At 55.0% G+C, this 15,516-nt stretch overlaps 1 non-coding gene across 1 annotated transcript; it reads right to left on the bottom strand.

Annotated features, from left to right (window-relative positions):
* Positions 1–1,052: 1,052 nt before the first annotated feature.
* On the bottom strand, positions 1,053–1,240 carry LOC144263327 (U2 spliceosomal RNA). The gene has a single exon (XR_013345795.1). It is a non-coding gene; the product is annotated as a U2 spliceosomal RNA (small nuclear RNA).
* Between the last annotated feature and the right edge of the window lie 14,276 nt (positions 1,241–15,516).

Below are 15,516 nucleotides of genomic sequence, written 5' to 3'. Positions count from 1 at the left end.
CTGCCGTGCCAGCTGTCTTCGCAGAGCTGGGGCAACACACAGGGAGAACACAAACATACAGCCGAACATCTAACCACAGGCTTCAGTCGTACCAGCAGACCCGTTAGATGGTTCTAGTGGCTCTGGGAGAGCAGTATGGAGAGGTTCGGCTGGGCAGGCATCTAGTGAGGTGTTGAAGTCCCACTGGGTGGTTTCCGCGGAGATGCTGGTCTCGCCGGTTGAGGTATCTTCCAGCACAGCAGGACAACGACCAACGTCAAGATCCTGGGCAGTGGAGGAGGTGGGAGAAATTCTCCTTGGAGCGTCCTTCTCCTGAGCAGCAGGCGAGATGATGTTTGTCATGGCTGTGATGTCCCAGAAGGCCATCCTCGAGGTGCAGGATCTCCCTGCAGCAGCATCTCCACGGGTTTTCTTCAAAGAAGTGCTGTTTGTCCCAGCGACGCTGCTCATCTGTGACCTCCTAGAAGCGCTGAGGGTCTTCTAGCGGCTGTTCCCCGATGGGCGTTCCACGGAGCAGCTGCGGTCCGAGCAGCAGTTGAAGGTGTCTGTGGAAGCAGTATGAAGATCTTCTTTTGAAGCAGGAGCAGTACAGTTCATTGTCAAAGCTGCAGTCTTCCTCAGGATAGCAGGTTGAGTCTTCCAGTAGCTGCAGTTTCTGCTGCAGTAATAAACTGAGAACAGATTTTAAAATGTTTTTAAAGTTAATGTTAAAATTATATAATACACAGGCTATATACGTGTAACCTTCAGAGTGATAAAAGAATAAGTATCATCCCCGTGACAGACCCTCAGTCCGGCATACATTCCTCATGCTGCTGAAAACATTCACAGCACAAAGCGGATCCCAGCTTTTTAAACAATCCATCAGGAACACACAGCAGCTCACATCTGTATACTCACACAGAATTACAACAGAAGCTTATAACAATATTTCATCATAAATAAACCAGAACTATGAAGATTTCAGAACAAAACGGTAATATCAAATCAATCCTGTCAGACAAACAGAGCTAAATCAATTCTGGTTTTTTAACCAGTTTATTCTCCCCAAGGGGAGGTGCACCATTCCCAGAAGCACTGCAATATCAGGTGAATGCGTGGAGTGGACAGACCAAGCTCCTCTTCCATCTCCCTGCTCCAAAAATCCATTTAATACGGAGTTCTCAGCTAGCAAAGGTGTCAGATATTAAACTGATCACAACAGATTGGAAAATTTTATTAAAGCTAATGTTAAAATTATATAATACACAGGTTAAGGGAAGAGCATCTGTACATCTGGGGGTAGTGCTTAGATTATCCACAAATACAAAGTTTGTTTTTAAAAATCATATGATACATATAGTGCATAATCAGCAATAACCCAAATGTAGGTGAATAGATTTAACGATTCAGTTTAGATATCAGGAGCCGAATACTCGGGTACATCACTCATGAGTAGTTGTACAGAGAGTTGGTTGTGGAAAGCAATTAGAGGCATGAGTGGAGATTGTCCCTCAGTAATTGAGAATTAGGTAGGTTTGTCCATTTAGAAAATACAATCCATGAGGGAAGTCTTTCCGTTACTTTCCTGACTGCGCTTCTCATCGGCCTCCAGCTCCCTTCTGATATTGCCAATGTTGGGTGATGTGTTCTAGGTAGATGTCCCTCGACCACCTGATGGTGTCCAACACCATGAGTTGCTGCATCAGCCGAGCGTAGAGCTGACCGATTCCACATTCTCTCAGCACTCTTTCATTACCAGGGTCCCATGCACCCATGGCTCCGACGATCAGTGTGTGTGTCTGGACCTGGTAACCACTAGCTCCCAGGGTGTCGGCCAGAGGGGCGTATTTCTCCACCTTTCGAGCTTGGGCGTCGTGGAAGGCGGGGTCCTGTTCTCGACGGCACTGTGACATCCACCATGGTGATCGTCTTCTGGTCCTCCTTGGTGATGACGATGTCCGGTCATGGCTGTCCGTTCCGGGGATGGCAGAGTTCATGGCCACCTTCCCCACGGGTGGCAGGATGGCTCTGACCTAGTCGATCTTGGATGGTGTTGTGTCGCAGCTGCCAGGCTCTGGAATGGTGCTTGTAGCTACAAAGGACGTGGGGTAGTGTCTTGTTGGCATAGCCGCACTTCCTGCATCGCTTGTCCTGATTCCCGTTTTGACATCGCACTCCATGTGTTTTATGGAAATATGCTAATGAGTGTAAATACGATGTAACTGGGACATGCTTCATGCAAAAGGTCTCTTGTAACGTATCATTACAAAGCTTATAACCTACTGAATGTGTTCATCCTGTTTGTATGAATGCACCATTCTTGTATCTGAAACTAACTATGTGAAGTATAACTCTGAAGTCCTTTTGTAAGTATGCAAAGTGTGGGCCATTAATGATGGCTTGGAATCTTGATGGCTCCCATTACCCAGGACAATTGGTTGTAAATGCTCTGTTTACTTGTAAGCCTTCCTGTGTTCCTGTGAGTCAGGCCAGGAAGAATGGAGGCTTGGGGTCTCACAGGATATGTGACCATATCACCTGGTACTGGAATCCATCTTAAACCTGGTGCTTTTCCATTTAAAAGGAGGGGTGGGGACCCAGAGAGACAAAAGATTCCCCCCCCTTGTGCCAAAGCTATAAAAGGGGGTGGAACAGAACAAAGGGGCTGCCAGTCATGAGAAATCCCCTAGCTGCCACCTGAGCTGGAACTAACCAGGACCATACCAGGGGAAAGGATTGGGCCCAAACTAGGAAGGAGTCTAGTCTGTGAAAGAAGTTTATTGGAACATCTCTGAGGGTGAGATTTACCTGTATTCAGTTTCTTAATGTATTAGGCTTAGACTTGTGTGTTTTGTTTTATTTTACTTGGTAACTTACTTTGTTCTGTCTGTTATTACTTGAAACCACTTACATTCTACTTTTATACTTATTACAATCACTTTTGTTTATTAACAAACCCAGAGCAAGTGATTAATACCTGGGGGAGCAAACAGCTGCGCATATCTCTCTATCAGTGTTATGGAGGGTGAACAATTTATGAGTTTACCCTGTATAAGCTTTATACAGAGTAAAACGGATTTATTTGGGGTTTGGATCCCATTGGGAACTGGGTGTCTGGGTGCTGGAGATAGGTGACCTGCTGAGTGGTTTTCAGTTAAAGCCTGCAGCTTTGGGGGCGTAGTTCAGACCTGGGTCTGTGTTGCAGCAGGCTAGCGTGTCTGGCTCAACAAGGCAGGGTTCTGGAGTCCCAAGCCATCAGGGAAAACTGGCTCAGAGGTAATTCCAGCACATCAGATGACAGTCCCAAAGGGGTCTCTGTGACTAAACCCATCACACCTATGGCAGACGGCTCCATTCAGCGGGACACAATTGAGCTGGGCCCTGTGGATGAACCTCCAATCAGCAAATTGGGTGAAGCTTCCCCCAGGGAGGAAGTGGTTGCTGGCATCCCACTTGCATGTTACTTTGAACGTCTTGCCCTGGTCTGGCTACTGCACCTGATCTCAGGCACAGAGGCCGAGAAGTGATACTTCTACACTGCAACACTACGCAGTCCTATCGCCCCCACAGCTTTCCACATCACCAGGAGGAGACCGCAGACACCATTAACAAGACTTGCAGAACCATTTCACTGAGTGAAAGTCACCGCCCCGCAATGACTCCCAGGCCAGAATCCACAGCAAGGTCCCTGTGCACAGAATCTGGATCAGAGACAGAAAATACTCTCCACCCAGTTAGTTTGGTGCCTCTCGCTGGTCTCCCTGGTTGCCCAGACATGGCTAATGTGCATAACTCCATCCACTTCCCTGTGATGTGCTCTGTCCCCGGGAGCTCTCACAGCAACACAGGGAGCAGACAGGTGTGCAAGGGGCACAGCAGCCCAGGCTAGTGTCTGCTCACACACATCTAGCTCTGGCACACAGCAGACACGTCCCACGTCTGTGAGCACCAGGCCAGGCCCTGGCTCTCCTGTGTCTAACCAGGGCATGTCTGACCTGTCCTGAGCTGGTTCGCAGCTGTCAGGAAAGCAAGAGTGGGGAGATTACCCCTAGGGGAATTCTGCACCACTGCATACATGCATAGTTAATGAGCCATGCATATTTTTAATTTTTTGCGCAGAAAAAAGCTTCTGCCAGAAAGTTGATGCAGTTCTGGGTTTTGCCCACCAGAGGGTGCTGTGGTGATAGAACAGAGCATTAGCTCCCAGCCAGCTAAGGAAGAGAGAGAGCCTGCCTTCTTCACAGAGCCTGTCAGGTCAGGTCAGGAGACAGGGGCTATGGGGAGACAGACAATTTAGGGTGATGGGGGGTCAGAAAGGGGCTCATAAAGGCTAGTGGGGGAGGACAGACTGCAGCCGGGGCTGAATGGGAGTGGAGGCACAGTGCCACAGGGGGGTGGGAGATGCGGGGTCACATGGGGATGGTGGAGGGGGTGCAGGGCCACATGGGGATGGGGGGAGTGGGTGTCTGAGTGGGGGTGGAGGGTCACATGGGGACAGGGGCAGGTGTGTCTGACTGAACGGGAGAGACTAGGAGTCTGCCAGGGTCTGCATGTGGGAATACCTCCCCCGCAAAAAAACCTGTTCCATACTTTTCTCACCCACACCCAACATCCCTCCAGGTTCACTCCCAGGCTCCTTCCCAGCAATTTACTTCCCTCTCCTTTAGCTCCTCCGTTACCCTGACCTGCCCCCGCCCCATGCCTTTGCACTGCTTCTGAGGGGTGCAGGAAATACGGTTCTGTGTTGTAGTTTAAATGAATTATTACTCAGAGTTCTGTATTAATATGCCAGATAAGGAATCTATTTGTCAAAAAACATTTCCTGGCATCTTTTTTGCTGTCAGCATTGTTACAGACACTTCCTGACACATATTTTGAAATAAATGACCAAAAATAATTGAAACTGGAGTGATTATATTGTGTTATTTTAACAAATAAAATATGCAGAATTTGAAAATATTGTGTGCAGAATTTTTAAATTTTTGTTGCAGATCCCAGGGTCCTGGGCCACGCTCCTGTCTGTGACCCCACCCGCTGCTCCTCCTCCAGCAAGTGCTAGCCCCACCTCCTCCTCTCCCCCGCCCTGAGGCCCTGTCCCCTGGCCAGCTCAGAGGCAGAGCCAGGGAGTGAAGAGGGCTGCTGTTCTGGCTGGTGCCATGGTGCAGACAGCCTCAGCACTCCCGTCTTCTCCTCCTGCTGCTGGTGCCTGGGGCCCCGGGGCTGCAGATGCTCCTCAGCTCCCCACTTCCCTTCAACTGCTTGCAGCCCGTAAGAGCTGCCTGGGCGAGGAACCCAGTTCTGGGGCCGGCAGAGCCCTCGGGAGCAGCACCCATAGGGGCAGGGCCCAGGAGCCCAGGCTAGAGCAGATCAGTCCAGGCCGCTGTGGGGAGCCCTGGACGTTCCACTAGCCCTGTGCAGCGTGCCCTGGCGGGTGGGCACATGGGCAGGGGCTGCTCATACAGGTGCTGCCCATAGGCACTGACTAAAAATTAGCGGGTGCTTAGCACCCACCAGCAGCCAGCAACCTCCCATGCCCCAGCGCCCCTCCCCGACCAGCAGCCCCACTGATCAACTCTGGCTCTGGATGAGCTGGCGGGAATGCAGTAGCTGGAGTATCTGGGGAGTGGGAAGCTGGAGTTGGAGCATGTGGAGTATCTGCTTTCGAAGCAGGGATGGGATGGCGACCTAAGTTCCCTCTAAGCTGAGTGGCCGTGTGGCTGTGCAGCTGCCTATTACGCCCCACGCAGGGGCTCAGGGATGCAGTGGGGAAAGGCACCTCTCCCTCCCCGGTCCCAGCACAGATCCGCCGGAGCTGCCAGGGAGGGGACCCCCTCCCTCAGCCCAGCCCAGTCCGGTTGGAGCTTCCCCGGCCAGGCAGAGGCGCCTCTCCCCCAGCCCCGAGCTGCTGCGGTGAGAGGGAGCTCGCGGAATCCTCTCTCTCCCCCCCACAGCCCCGGGGCAGCCTGCACCCCAAACCTCTCATCCCTGGCCCCACCCCAGAGCCCGCACCCCCCCTCCGCAGCCCAGAGCCTGCACCCCCAGCCAGAGCCCTCAGCTCCCCCGCACCCCAACCCGCTGCCCCAGCCCTGAGCCCCCTTCCACACCCCAAACCCCTCATCCCCTGCCCCAGCCCACCCCCCGCCACAGCCCAGAGCCTGCACCCCCAGCCAGAGTCCTCACGCCCCCGCACCCTCTGCGCCAGCCCTGGGCTGCCTCCCACATCCCAAACCCCTCGGTCTCACCCCCGCCACACATCGCCTCCATATTGGTGCAGAGAACAAAATTCATTCCGCACATGGATGTAAAAAATTAGTCTGGTAGAGTTGGCCTCTTCCGGTGCGAGATGTCCTTTGCAGGTGACTTGATACAACTTACATTTCTTCTGCATCTTGAAAGGCAGGTTGCAGAGGGCACACCGGAAGGCAATCCGCTTGCTATGGATTCTCTTGAGGTGTCTGCTGAGACCGCCAATGTGCTGGAATCCTCGGACCGGATGGCAGAGGGGGCAGAGGAGTGTGTCCGTGGGGAGGGGACACTGGAGATCGATGCAATCCTTCTCCCTTTCTTCTCCCTCCATTGGATGACAATATGTAATAGAGATGTTTTAATCAAACCAACATGTACAAGGTGATGGGTAATAATCTAGCCATGGAGCCACTCATTTGAGCGATCTCCAGCGGTCTAGGTGGTTTTAATCTATACGAAAACAGTGTGAATATCCTGGCCTACGCAGACAATCTGGTCCTGATCACAGACAACCCCGAGAGTCTCCAAGAAAAGCTGGACATCACCAGCCAGGCTGCCAACTGGATGGGACTCTGCTTCAATGCTAGGAAGTGCGCTTCCCTGCATATCGATGGCAGTAGGAGGGATTCGGTCCAGGAGATGCCATTTCAGGTCCAGAGTGAAACCATGATCTTCCTCCAGGATGGGCAAGCGTACCAACATCTCGGCACGCTGACAGGTTTCTGCATCCAGCAGACACCTGAGGATACCATTGCAGCGATCCTACGAGATGTGGCCAGGATCGACTCCTCCCTACTGGCACCATGGCAGAAGATCAATGCCTTGAACACCTGCCTGATCCCCTGTACTCATTTTTCCTGAGGGGATCTGCTGTGGCAAAGGTACCTCTGAACAAAGCAGACAACACCACCGGCAGCCGGTGAAGAAGTGGATGTTTCTTCCTCAGAGGGCCAGCAATGAACTGGTGTACATCTCACACCAGCAGGATGGTGCCAACATCCCTCGAATGGGTGACCTGTGCGACATTGCCGGGATCACTCACGCCTTACGCCTTCTGACGTGCCCAGACGCCACGGTGAGGAACATCGTGGAGAGTGCTCTGCAGGATGCCGTCAAAAAGCGAATTGCCAGGACCCTCCTCCAACCAAGATGTCGCCACCTACCTGAGCAGCTTGCTGAAAGGTGAATTTGGAAGAGACGGGGGAGACTTTGCTTCGCTCTGGACTCGTGCCCGCAATGCTACACAACGACTGGAGAAGCCTGTCAGCTGCCACTGGATGTGGTGCGAGGAACGCCAGGAGCTGGGAGTCCTGGTGCCACAGGAGAAGAACACGGAGCCCCCAATCCTCCGTCCGAGAGCTAGAACCACGCGGGAGAGGACCCTGAAAGAAGCCATCCTCTGCCAATATGTGGAAAACCAGAAGCTGGACCAGGGCAAGGCCTCTGAGTGCAAGTGGGACGCCAGCAACCACTTTCTCCCCGGGGGCAGCTTCACCCAATTTGCTGACTGGAGGTTCATCTACAGGGCCTGGCTCAACTGTGTCCTGCCGAATGGAGCCATCTGCCATGGGAATCGGGACAAGCGATGCAGGAAGTGCGGCTATGCCAACAAGACGCTACCTCACGTCCTGTGTAGCTGGAAGTGCCACTCCAGAGCTTGGCAGCTGCGACACAACGCCATCCAAGACCACCTGCCCAGAGCCATCCTGCCACCCGTGGGGAAGGTGGCCGTGAACTCCACCATGCCCAGAACCGACAGCCAACTGCGACCAGACAGCGTCATTACCATGGAGGACCAGAAGAAGATCATCATGGTGGATGTCACGGTGCTGTTCAAGAACAGAACCCGGCCTTCCACGACGCCCGAGCTCGAAAGCTGGAGAAATACGCCCCTCTGGCCAACAACCTGAGAGCTACAGGGTTACCAGGTCCAGACACACGCACTGATCATCGAAGCCCTGGGTGCATGGGACCCTGGTAACGAGCGAGTGCTGAGAGAATGCGGAATCGGTCAGCTCTACGCTCGGCAATTCATGGTGTCGGACACCATCAGGTGGTTGAGGGACATCTACCTAGAACACATCACCAGACAGGGCCATCCTTAGACATACACAGCATACGCAGCTGCGTAGGGCACCATGAAATTTGGGGGACCAAATTGCCCCAAATTTCATGGTGCCCTAGGCAGCTGCGTGCTGCCTACGCGGCAGCACCAGCCCCGGCAACTGTAGAACTGATCAATTAAATTGTTTTTAATTGTTCACTTTATTAATATAACTTCATAAGTAAAGTTTTATGAATGAAACAACAACATTCATTCATAAAACTGGTTACCCCAATAACTGGCTAATTGAGTTTCACTTTCAATCCAATTGCTGCTTAAATCACTGAAACTTGCACTGCTCCAACATGACATCAGCCACTCGATCAGGGCCTCGTTCACCTGCACATCCACCAACGTGATAGATGCCATCATGGGCCAGCAATGCCCCTCTGCCATGTACATTGGACAGGGATGGCCCTGTCACTGGACATCGGGAATACCAGGAGGGATGAGCTGGAGGCCGATGAGAAGCGCAGTCAGGAAAGTAACGGAAAGACTTCCCTCGTGGATTGTATTTTCTAAATGGACAAACCTACCTAATTCTCAATTACCGAGGGACAATCTGCACTCATGCCTCTAATTGCTTTCCACAACCAACTCTCTGTACAACTACTCATGAGTGATGTACCCGAGTATACGGCTCCTAATATTTAAACTGAATCGTTAAATCTATTCACCTACATTTGGGTTATTGCTGATTATGCACTATATGTATCATATGACTTTTAAAAACCAACGTTGTATCTGTGGATAATCTAAGCACTACCCCCAGATGTACAGACGCTCTTCTCTTAACCTGTGTATTAAATAATTTTAACATCAGCTTTAACAAAATTTTCCAATCTGTTCTGATCAGTTTAATCAGTCAGCCTCACCTCAGTCCCTAGAAAAATCATGGAGCAGGTCCTCAAGGAATCAATTCTGAAGCACTTAGAGGAGAGGAAAGGGATCAGGAACAGTCAGCATGGATTCACCAAGGGCAAGTCATGCCTGACTAATCTAATTGCCTTCTATGACGAGATAACTGGCTCTGTGGATGAGGGGAAAGTGGTGGACGTGTTGTTCCTTGACTTTAGCAAAGCTTTTGACACGGTCTCCCACAGTATTCTTGCCAGCAAGTTAAAGAAATACGGGCTGGATGAATGGACGATAAGGTGGATAGAAAGTTGGCTAGATTGTCGGGCTCAAAGGGTAGTGATTGTCACGGAGTGTGGGGGAGTCCAGGCCCCTGGGACATCACCCCAAGCCTGGATTCCACAGAGGTGCCCAAAGCTGGAACAGTTTGGGGGTGACTGCTGGTCAGGACTGAGGGGCAGAGCTGGGAGGGAGGGGGCCTATGGCTGGGATATGGGGGGCAGGTTGGGATTGAAGGGCACCAGCAGAGTTCGGGGCCCCAGGGCTGGGCTCGCAGGGGCTGCGGGTCGGGAGTGGGGGCAGCGGCAGAGCTCGGGATGGGGGACCCAGGGCTGGGCTATCAGGGGCTGCGGGTCAGGAGTGAGGGGCTGTCACGGAGTGTGGGGGAGTCCAGGCCCTGCACCCCTCTTCCTGGGATTCACTGAGACTCTCAGCCAGCCAGTAAAACAGAAGGTTTATTGGACAACAGGAACACAGCCCAAAACAGAGCTTGTGGGGTACACTCAGGACCCCTCAGTCAAGTCCTTCTGGGGGATCAGGGAGCTTAGACCCCAGCCCTGGGGTTCCCTGCGTTCCTCCACCCAGCCCCGAACTGAAACCAAACCCACCCAGCAGGCTCCCTCCTGCAGCCTCTGTTCACATTTCCAGGCAGAGGTGTCACCTCCCCCTCCTGGCTCAGGTGACAGGCTCTCAGGTCTCCCATCCCCAGGGCACATTCCCAGGTCAACACTCCCCCCTCCCCGCTGCGTCACATCGTCCCATCTCTCCCCCCTTCGAGACCGAACTGAGCGGGGTCACTGTGACCAGTGACCTGGGGAAGTTCGGGGCCCCCTCTCCGGGACAGCGCATCCGCTATCAGGTTGGCCCTTCCCTTCACGTGGACCACGTCCATGTCGTAATCCTGCAGGAGCAGGCTCCATCTCAGGAGTTTGGCGTTGGCTCCTTTCATCTGGTGCAGCCAGGTCAGGGGAGAGTGGTCGGTGTAGATGGTGAAGTGTCGCCCAAAGAGATAGGGCTCTAGTTTCTTGAGGGCCCACACCATGGCCAGGCACTCCTTCTCAATGGCCGCGTAGTGTTGCTCCCGGGGTAGCAACTTCTTGCTCAGGTACACGATGGGGTGTCTCTCCCCCTTTCCATCCTCCTGCATTAACACCGCACCCAGCCCCGTGTCTGAGGCGTCGGTGAACACCATAAAGGGCTTGTCAAAGTCTGGGTTTGCCAGAACTGGGCCACTGACCAGAGCTTCCTTCAGCGCCCGGAAAGCCTCCTGGCACTGCTCGGTCCAGACCACCTTGTCTGGCTTCCCCTTCTTGCATAGCTCAGTGATGGGGGTGGCGATGGTGCTAAAGTGGGGCACAAATCTTCGGTAGTATCCTGCCATCCCAATAAAGGCTTGGACCTGCTTTTTGGTGTGGGGAGCGGGTCAGTCTCTGATCACCTCCACCTTGGCTGGTTCCGGCTTTAGGCGGCTGCTCCCCACCCGATGGCCCAGGTAAGATACTTCCGCCATCCCCACCTTGCACTTCTCCGCTTTTACAGTCAGCCCAGCCCCCTGGAGTTGGTCCAGCACTTGTCTAACCTGGAACACATGGTCCTCCCAGGTCTGGCTAAAGACACAGATGTCATCAATATACGCCACGGCAAAACTCTCCATCCCCCTCAGGAGCTGGTCCACTAGGCGCTGGAAGGTGGCCGGTGCTCCCTTGAGGCCGAAAGGCAGGGTCAGGAACTCATAGAGCCCCAGAGGGGTGATAAAGGCCGATTTCAGCCGAGCATCTGCATCCAGCGGCACTTGCCAGTAGCCCTTTGTAAGGTCCATGGTGGTAAGGTACCGAGCTCCTCCCAGCTTGTCTAGGAGCTCGTCCGGTCTGGGCATGGGCTAGGCATCAGATACAGTGATGGCATTGAGCTTCCGATAGTCCACACAGAACCGGACCAACCCGTCCTTTTTGGGGACCAGCACCACCGGCAAGGCCCAAGGGCTGGCCGATGGCTGGATCACCCCCAAAGCCAGCATGTCCTGGACTTCTCTTTCCAGGTCCTGAGCAGTTTTCCCTGTGACTCGGAAGGGGGAGCATCTTATCAGCGGGTGCGACCCTGTCTGCACCCGGTGGACAGTCAGATTAGTGCGTCCAGGTGGGTTGGAAAACAGCTGTCGGGACGGATGCAGCACCCCCCTGACCTCAGCTTGCTGGGCAGGGGTTAGCTGATCCGAGAGGGGAATTGTTTCCAGGGGGGAACCAGCTCTGGTCCCAGGGAATAGATCTACTAAAGGGTCATCTCCCTGCTCCTCCCACTGTCCACACACGGCCAACACCACATTCCCCCTGGCATAATATGGCTTCATCATATTCACATGGTACACCCGGCGGTGGTGTGCCCGGTTCGACAGCTCCACCACATAGTTTACCTCATTGAGCTGCTTGACGACCTTGAAAGGGCCCTCCCAGGTGGCCTGTAGTTTGTTCTTTCTCATGGGGATGAGAACCATCACCGGAGTCCCGGTGGCGTAGGCCCGGGCCCGCGCCATGCGGTCATACCAGACCTTCTGCTTCCTCTGGGCTCTGCCCAGATTCTCCCTGGCCAGGCCCATGAGTTCAGCCAGTCTCTCTTGGAAGATCAGGATATACTCCACCACTGACTCTCCATCGGGAGCGGCCTTCCCCTCCCATTCGTCTCTCATCAGGTCCAGGGGGCCCCTCACCCTCTGCCATATAACAGTTCAAAAGGCGAAAATCCAGTAGACTCCTGGGGCACCTCCCTGTACACGAACAGCAGGTGAGGCAAGTACTTGTCCCAATCCTGCGGGTGCTGGTTCATAAAGGTTTTCAGCATCATCTTTAGCGTCCCGTTAAACCTCTCCACCAGCCCATTAGACTGGGGGTGATAAGCTGAGGCCCAGATGTCCCGGACCCCACATTTCTCCCACAAGCACCGGAGCAGGACCGACATGAAGTTGGACCCTTAATCTGTCAAGGCTTCCTTGGGGAATCCCACCCGGCTGAAAATGGTCAGGAGCGCATCGGCCACGGTGTCTGCTTCAATGGAAGCTAAGGGCACTGCCTCGGGGTAGCGGGTGGCAAAATCTACCACCACCAGAATGTATTTCTTCCCCGACCGGGTCGTCTTGCTGAGAGGCCCCACGATGTCCATGGCCACCTTTTGGAAAGGCTCCTCTATGATGGGCAAAGGTCTCAAAGCCGCTTTCCCCTTGTCCTGGGCCTTCCCCACCCTCTGACGGGGTCACAGGATCGGCAATACTGCCGGACCGTGGTAAAGACCCCAGGCCAGTAAAAGTTCTGTAGCAACCTCTGCCGGGTGCGCCGGATTCCCTGGTGCCCTGCGAGGGGGATGTCATGGGCCAGGTACAGGAGCTTGCGGCGATACTTCTGGGGGACCACCAGCTGCCTCCTGATCCCACAGGACTCCACTTCCCTTGTGGGAGCCCATTCTCGGTACAGGAACCTCTTCTCCCACAGGAACCTCTCCTGGCAGCCTCTCCTCATGGTCCGTCCCACCCTGAGGTCGGCCAGGTCCCTGAGCTTCCGCAAGGAGGGATCTTTCCTCAGCTTGGCCTGGAACTCAGCGGCTGGGGAAGGGATGGGGCCCGGTTCCCCCTCAGTGGCCAGGTCTGAGGACTCAGCCTGTCTGAGCCGTGCCCCTCGGCGCTCCCTCCCCACCAGGGTAGGGTCCTGCGCCTCCGGTGTGGTACCCTTCCCAAGGTCAGGGTGCAGTGCCCCTCGCCGGCTCTGGTTACGGGTCACAACCAGGGCGGTCTGGGGCTTGCTTGGCCAGTCCTCTAGGTCCCTCCCATCAAAAGCTCAGTGGGCAAATGGTGGTGTACCCCCACATCTTTGGGGCCCTCCTTGGCCCCCCATTTCAGGTGTACCCTTGCCACGGGCACCTTAAGTGGGGTCCCGCCCACCCCTGTCAGGCTCAGGTAGGTGTTGGGCACCACCCGATCTGGGGCCACCACCTCGGGACGGGCCAGCGTCACCTCCGCGCCCGTATCCCAGTATCCATTGACCTTCCTCCCATCCACCTCCAGGGGAACAAGGCACTCTCTCCGGAGGGACAGCCCCACGCCCACCCTGTAAACCGAGCACCCTGAGTCCAGAGCCTCCAGCCCTCTGGTGGAGCTGGCATGGGGTACTCTTCCCTCCTGCGCAGGTGGTAAACTGGTAGGCCCCCTTTCCTGGGTCGTCTGCCCCTCGTCCATCTGAGTCCCTACCCAGTTAACCCTGGGTAGGTTGGGTCTGCTCAGTCTGTCCCTGAGCCCGGGGCACTGGGACCGTACGTGGCCTCTCTGGCCACAGTGATAGCAGCTCAGGTCACGTTGGTCCCCTCGAGCGGGTCGGAGGGGCCCGACGCCAGGCGTTCCCCTTTGGAGGGGGTTCTCCCTATTTCCCCATTGGGGGGCCCCATGGTGACTCTCTCTCTGCATCGGGGGGGGGGGGCTGTTCTTTTGGGACTCCTCCCTGCTACCCCCTGACTGACTGTTCACAAACTCGTCGGCCAGCTGCCCTGCGTGCTGGGGGTTCTCGAGCTTTTTGTCCACCAACCACAGCCTCAGGTCGGAAGGGCACTGTTCATACAGTTGCTCCAGTACGATTAGGTCAAGCAGGTCCTCTTTAGCTTGGGCCCCAGCTGTCCACTTGCGGGCATATCCCTGCATCCGGTTGACCAGTTGTAGGTAGGTGAGCTCAGGCGTTTTACGCTGACTCTGGAACCTTCTCCGGTACATCTCGGGGGTCAGCCCAAACTCATGGAGCAGGGCCTGTTTGAACAGTTCATAGTCCTCTGCCTCCGCCCCTGTCATTCGGCTGTACACCTCCACGGCTTTGGGGTCCAGTAAGGGGGTGAGGAACTGGAGCCTGTCTGCAGGGTCAACCCTGTGCATCTCGCAGGCATTCTTCTCAGGAAGCTATCTATGTCCTCCCCCTCCTTACGCTGGGCCAGGAAGCACTTATCAAAGCTCCTTGCAGTCTTGGGTCGCCCTGCACTCACCACAGCCGGGGCCCCACTGCTCCTCAGCCTGGCCAGCTCCAGTTCATGCTGTCTTTGTTTCTCCTTCTCCTGACGCTCCCTCTCCTTCTCCTGACATTCATGCTGACGCTGCTTTTCATGATCCTCCAGCTCCCTCATTTTCATCTCCCTCTCCTATTCCACCCGCATCCGCTCCAGGGATGGGGAGCTCCGCTGGGAGGATCCCCTGCTAGGTGCCGGGGTCAGGGTGCCCTCGGTATTCACTGGGCTTCCCCCAACCCCTCCCCCAGGCATAGGTAGGAAGGGTCTCGGGATGTCCTCGGCAGCAGTCTGACCCCTCCCAGCCCGGTCAGGTCCCAGGGCCCACGCTGCGTCCGCCGGGCGGCTTCCCTCAGGGACAGGGATCGGGTCATCCAAGCGATCCCTCTCCTCCAACTGGGCAATCAGCTGTTCCTTGGTGGACCTCCCAGTGCGCAGCCCCCTCTGCCTGCACAGCTCCACCAGGTCGCTCTTCAGGCGTTTAGCGTACATCTCCCTGCTGGCCACTCGCAGGCCGGGCAGCTTTCCACAGTTTCCAGGAAAAGCCCTTAGTGTGCCAGTCCTTCTTGAGGTCACCACCTCTTTTCCAGGGTCGAGCTGCAGACTCCTCCGCCCCTGGGACCACTCGCTGCAATCCCCCGGGGGACCCTGTTACTGCAAAAGTCCTTCTCTCTGGTCAGACACTCCCAGGGGTTAACCACCCCCTGGAACCGTCTTTCTCTGAATCTTCAGCACGCCTGGTCACCATCAATCCCCCTTCGTTTTACTGTTCCCCAGTCACTTACTGCAGGAAGCACCGTTCATGGGGTACAGTACATCCCACCCCTGCCACCAGTTGTCACAGAGTGTGGGGGAGTCCAGGCCCTGCACCCCTCTTCCTGGGATCCACTGATACTCTCAGCCAGCCAGTAAAACAGAAGGTTTATTGGACAACAGGAACACCGTCCAAAACAGAGTTTGTGGGGTACACCCAGGAACCCTCAGTCAAGTCCTTCTGGGGGAGCAGGGAGCTTAGACCCCAGCCC

Source organism: Eretmochelys imbricata, chromosome 3, assembly GCF_965152235.1.
Source record: "Eretmochelys imbricata isolate rEreImb1 chromosome 3, rEreImb1.hap1, whole genome shotgun sequence".
Classification (NCBI taxonomy): Eukaryota; Metazoa; Chordata; order Testudines; family Cheloniidae; genus Eretmochelys; species Eretmochelys imbricata.
The sequence above is the reverse complement of the archived record's forward strand: the minus strand, read 5'-3'. Positions and strand labels throughout refer to the sequence as shown.